At 33.1% G+C, this 6,416-nt stretch overlaps 1 protein-coding gene across 1 annotated transcript in view; it reads right to left on the bottom strand.

The window, feature by feature from the left end:
- Window positions 1-3,892: 3,892 nt before the first annotated feature.
- The window catches only part of LOC129228297 (ras-related protein Rap-1b), a 43,738-nt gene continuing 41,214 nt past the window's right edge, over window positions 3,893-6,416 (bottom strand). The window contains exon 8 of the mRNA XM_054862977.1: window positions 3,893-6,189. The gene's annotated coding sequence lies outside the window, so the exon portion shown is untranslated. The remainder of the gene's footprint in view (window positions 6,190-6,416) is intronic.

The following is a 6,416-nucleotide window of genomic DNA, read 5'->3' as shown; positions in this document are numbered from 1 at the left end:
GTGTTTTCCCTGTATGAAAATGCAACCATCACAGGGGACCCCTCCCCCTTGAAAATAATAAGGGGAAATGAAGAAGAGTTCATGATAACTGAAACAATAGCATGGCAATTGAATTCATTTAACTTTTGATTCAAAGAAAAAAAAAGCCTTATCATTCATTAATTCGACCTAAAAGAGCAAAAGTTAAGGAGAACAATGAATATTGACCTCTAATTTCATGCTCTCTAAATTAAGCTATCATAAAATTCAAGATGCATGCTAAATAACACAAGAAAAAGATTTTGCTTTTGTGATAGACATTTTAATCCTTATATATTATTTCTGTAGCCTGTTTTTGGTTTCTACGCCAGATTTTCCTCAATTCTAGATCGATTTCTTTGATTTACACTTTATTTTAAAGCTTATGGTGCTGGCTACTGACGAAAAATAGACCCACGGTCTAAAAATTGTTTTTTGAGCCGAAAAACCTGTTTTAAAGAACCAGAATGAGATTTTCGGTTAAACTTATAACTTTAACTTGCACTATGACCGACAGAGCTGAGTAGCTTGATCGGCAGAGCGTTCTCCTCGTAGCCAGGAGAATGAGTGTTCGGGCCCACGTCCGGACAATCTGCATCAAAAAATTAGAGAAATATCGTGCATTACATGAATACTTAATTAAGTGAATAACAAATATGAGGGAATAGAATAAATGAGTAGGAAACGCACTTTGCTGTTACGAAAAATTGATGTGGTTTTGTGTTAAAGTACTTCTGAATTGTACGTTTTTTTTTTTTTAACTTTGGCTCTGGTAAGAAAATTAAAGCATAATGTAAGTAAAAATATAAGTAACAGGTTTAAGATTTCAGACTACAATAGAATTGTTTTTTGTTCAGAAAAAAATAATAAATCGTATATTGAAATATATATTCTTCTAATGAGTTTTTGACTCTTTGTACAAATAAAAAAATTACTACCTCAATTTGATGGGTAAAATACCTATATTTTCTTTTTTTTTTTTTTTGCAAAAAAAAAAAAAAAAAATAGCTTATCACATTTTTACTACATTTGAAAAGCTACTCTTAAAAAAGAGAATAGTTCGATTTATTTTGTATTTTAATCGTGCTGTTAAATGATGAACACGTGCTGCCATCTAAGTAATAACGGTTCAAGCAGCCTGCGGTAACAAATTGTAAAAATTTTCCAAAATAAAAACATTTCTCTTCTATATCTTACCTTATATATTATTCCCCTCTCATTTTAAAATTTATCAGGCTGGCTAACAACAAAAAATAGACTTACGGTCGAAAAATCAAGTTTTCGAAAACGCCCCTTGCTGTTTCAAAACCTTGATGCAGCCTGTAGTTCTTATGCATTTTTTTTAAAGCAAAGTTCTAATGCAGTTTTCCAATTTTTTACGTCGCTTTGGGCAAAAAAAAAAGCCTGTTTGTGTGTGCTTATATTTTAATAAAGCTTAAAAGCACTGGACTTAGTATTTCGTTTAAATCGATAAGTTTTTTTCGGTCGAGTGTTCGGCTATAAACTATCTGAACTTCGGGCAAGCTTGGGCTGTCCGACATAATATCAAATTTATATTAGTATTACGCATTACATGTACTCATAACATGCACACGTAATAAAACAAATGCAGTGGGAATGTTACTTGGTGTTTCGATTCCTTTATGCAGGCTACAGTTATCATTCGGATAAGTTGACTGTTAATCGAAGGGTGTTCTTGCTTTTTTTAAGCTTTGACTCCGTCCAGACCACTAAACATAATGTAAGCATAAAAAAGTATTAAATTTACCTCAAGGGAATCCTTTTTGTGCAGAAAAACATTTTCTTTGTACGCTGAAATGTAGATTTTTCTAATAGCAGTGTTCGACCTTTTATACAAATGAAAAAAATTCTATGCCAAATGAAAACTCCAAGTTTCACCCAAAAAATATATTTTGTCTACGTTCGAAAAATTACACTTAAAAAACGGACTCAGTTCAACTGGTTTTGGTTTTGAATTTTAAGTGTTCGATTAAAAGAAAAACATGTGCGTACATTTAAGCAGTAACGGTTAAAGCAACCTTTTATGTGAAACTAGTCGACCCGTGCGGAACTCCGCACTATGCTTCGAATCGTTTCATAAGGCATTTCGCTTTTTAAAAATTTCAAAGGAAGAACATTATGAAGAAGAACCGAAAAAAAGTAAGCACAGAAGAGAAGGCATGTAATTTAAAGACATCAGTAACGAAACCTCGTTAAATACAACGCTGTGAGAATTTGATCATCGCTCACCTTTTGGCCGTACGTATTTTCAATGCAAACATAAATATCATTAAAAGTGGCTGAGTAGTGACTCCTGAAAAAGCAATATTTGTGCATGTGAAAAAACAGGTTGTGGCAAATACAGTCTTGCCCATGTGAGCATCTGACAGGAAAAAAGAGAAACATTAAAGAGATCTTCATTGGCACGGATTCGAATTGGCGCCATTCATTGGCTCAAACTACGAGTTTCACCCAGTAAACCTTTAATTTTTTATTCGCGCAAATACGATATAAAGCATTAAAATTATCATCAACTTCATTAGCAAGAAATCATTTTCTACTATTCTGCTTTCTGCTGAAAAAAAAAATACATTTTGTCTATGTTCGAAAAATTACACTTAAAAATCAGACTCAGTTCAACTGGTTTTGGTTTTGAATTTTAAGTGTTCTATTAAAAGAGAAACATGTGCGGGCATTTAAGCCGTAACGGTTAAAGCAATCTTCTATGTGAAATAGTTCAATATTCAAAGATAAAAACACTTATTTTCAATCTAAATTATTACTTCTCTAGAATGCTTATTTCAATCGCTACGTGAGATCTTCGTCATTCTTTAATCAAATTCCATGCTTTACGAATAATTTTAAATCGTATCATGCTGGTTAATGACAAAATATAGAAGCATGATCTTATTATTTTTTTTTAGGCAAAAAGCTTTTTTGCTGTTTTTTACCACGCATTCCCTCAATGAATAGTTTTCGAAAAGGAAGACGCAATTGCTAGGTTTGTTGGGGTGTCGGGCTGTTAATCTGAATGGCGCCAATTCGAATCTGTGCCAATGAATATCTCTTTAATGTGTCTCTTTTTTCCTGTCAGATGCTCACATGGGCAAGACTGTATTTGCCACAACCTGTTTTTTCACATGCACAAATAATGCTTTTTCACGAGTCACTACTCAGCCACTTTTAATGATATTTATGTTTGCATTGAAAATACGTACGGCCAAAAGGTGAGCGATGATCAAATTCTCACAGCGTTGTATTTAGCGAGGTTTCGTTACTGATGTCTTTAAATTACATGCCTTCTCTTCTGTGCTTACTTTTTTCGGTTCTTCTTCATAATGTTCTTCCTTTGAAATTTTTAAAAAGCGAAATGCCTTATGAAACGATTCGAAGTATAGTGCGGAGTTCCGCACGGGTTGACTAGTGTTCACTTAAACAAACAAAAAAAAAGCAAAATTATTTTTTATTTTTTTTCTGAACTTTATAAAACTTATTATTCATTGTAATTTATTTATCTATTGATAGTTTATATATTTGGGCATTAATTTTTGCAACTTCAATTTAAAAAAAAAATATTTCCCCTGCATTTTCCAGGTTTTTTGAGAAAACTTTCAAAATTCCCTGGATTTTTCCTTGTCTTTTTTTTAATTCCCTGTTTCTTCAGGTTTCCCTGTGGCGTAGCAACCCTGAATGAGCATCCAGCTGTACCACAAAGTGTGCATGAAGTTCAGAATCATAAAGCAGAAAAAGCTGTTGAAATTAATGTACCCCCCCCCCCACCTCCCTCTTTTTCTCTTGAATTCAGTTCATTTTACAATAGGGCATGATAAAAAGACGAAGAAAATAAATTCACAACAAAACATTTCAGCACATATTGAATCATTAATAAAATTTGAAGTATGCTTTAATATATTTCAAATCCATTCATTTTGATATAATGAGCATATGTGTGTTTTTCCTTTTTTTTTTGGATGGAGAATTTATACAATAGGGAATAAAAATTATTTTTTCAATCATAACTAAGCAAAGTGTCCATGAAGCTTTTATCTGGAAATGATGCAAGATATTCAAAATTTGGGAAAAGAAAATACCATAGTATTCCCCAAATTTTTAAAATTAAATTTTGAAGCATGTTTTAATATATTTTTAACTCAATATGAGCATATGAACTTTTTTGAGAAGGAGACTCTATACAGTATGGTATAAAAAATATTTTGTTTTCAATTGTAACAGAACTTAAGTGTACATAGTGCTTTAATCATGAATTATGTAAGCTGTGCACTCAAAAGTTTTTTTTATTCATTTTCTCACTTATATCGTCTTTACAACTACAACAAATAATCATTAGCAAAATGTTACTTTTCACCTGTAACATCAATTTCATTTTTTTTGGAAATGAAAACACTCGGTAAAATTTTGCTTTTGCCCCAAGGATAATGGTCAAAAGCAAAATAAACTTTGAGATGAGAGAATGTAGAAACTAACTGATCAAGAAAATACATCAATTTTTATCACTGACTATCATACTTGTAATTGGGGGAGAAAAAAAAAATGTTGTGTATGTAGTTTCGTATTACAAAAAACTTTTGGCAATTCTCTTGATCACGGAGTGGTACGGCATTGAGGAGATTTAATATCAATTCATTGTAAATTCTACATGATACACATTCATTGAGCTTCAATTCATTGTGGTAAAAATGTCAATTATTATAAATAGGAATGATTATCTCAAAAACGATCTTTTTTTCAATTGCAAAGGAATTATTTAAAAAATTCAATCAATTATTTATATTTCAACACTTTAATTAACACGAGGTAAATCATTTTAAGTATCCATGTAGCATGCAATCAGCCTTTGTGGTTAATCAGTAGTTCTAAGAGTGCACCACTGAACTCAATTTCAACATGGTTTTTGAATCCAATAAACTCTAATCGGGTATCTAGTTTACTACATGAACATCTTGGAAACAAAAGAGAGAAACCATAATCCACAGTGGAATAAACTTAGAAACATATTACTGATTTTATATCAATTCTATCCCTTAAAATGAATTGAAACTACAAGCACTCACAGTAACGCTGATTAGCAATTTAATTTTTTACTATTTGATTTGCTTCGGAATTGAAGATGATCATCCATAATACTGGGAAAGAGGGGATGATTTCAATAAGTGGGTTTCTTACAATTTAAACAATTTTAACCAAAATTTTAGACGCTAAGATAAATGTATTCCGGTCGTGCAGATATTGCCAGAATAAAATCAAGATATTGCAAGAATAAAATCAATTTAAAATTTGGCAATTGTGCTAAAATCCCAATCATTGAACTATCCCAGGAAAGAGTTTGCTTCTGCTGCCAGAAAAATAGCCACATGCTTTGAAATGCAAGATAAATGGCTTAATTGATGGAGGCAATTAACTATTTTACTCCAAAAATACATTTACACCAATTTTGCACAAATCTAGAAAATAAATAAAAATGACATTGTGCAGGTATTTCTCATTAAACAAGACAAAACGCGGCATTTCGATCCTTCGACAGACCTCCATCTGAATTGAAAATCTTGCATCATTTCCGCCACATGCAAGTCCCACGGACATTTCGCACAAAAAATAAATATTTGAACAAACAAATCAGATTTCAGAATTGAGCCGTCCGACGGGAGGCGTGCACATCGAGGGACATCGACTACGGGACAGGGGTCGCGACCAAGGTCGCACAGATCCGTTGCGTCTCCAGATATTTTCCGGGGACGAGAGGGTCCTCCGTTTCGTGTTACAATCAGAGATAAAGAGAGAGAAACGAATCACACGATAAATTCCAGCTTCCAAAAATCAGAAGAATTAAATAATAGTTTTTAAAAAAGGGGAGACAGACAGGCAGGCAGGGGGGAGAGAGTCTCTTTCTTTCCGGAAGCGTGTGTGGCGATATTTGGAGGAACATTGTATGTATATATATGTATGTATATATAATAAAGAATATGAAGAATCATGGCCCCCTGCTGCTGCAGTTCTTCAGGTAGTAGTACGAATGCTGAACACAGAATGCACAAAAATCTCTTCTGCCGCCGAGACGTACACACATGCTCCGCACGATATCCTTTACTCTTTTCTGAGACACAAATTTGAAGGGGACTTTTGTACAGCATCGCTACCCATCCGTTCCGCTACCTGAAACAGAAAATGAACATGACATGACTGTCTGCTCAGGTCCCTGAATGGACCCTACTCAAACTCATTAGTATTGAGTTGCATAAAAAATGTGACTAAGGTTCAATTTCTCAAACATACAAAACAAACTTGTACTATCTTGGAGGGAAAAATCGACCACTTGCGGTGCCATATTTTAGTGCTCAACTTATAGAGGTTGATATACATGATATAAGACTAATTATGTA

The sequence above is a fragment of the Uloborus diversus genome, chromosome 1, assembly GCF_026930045.1.
Source record: "Uloborus diversus isolate 005 chromosome 1, Udiv.v.3.1, whole genome shotgun sequence".
NCBI classification, from domain to species: Eukaryota; Metazoa; Arthropoda; class Arachnida; order Araneae; family Uloboridae; genus Uloborus; species Uloborus diversus.
The sequence above is the reverse complement of the archived record's forward strand: the minus strand, read 5'-3'. Positions and strand labels throughout refer to the sequence as shown.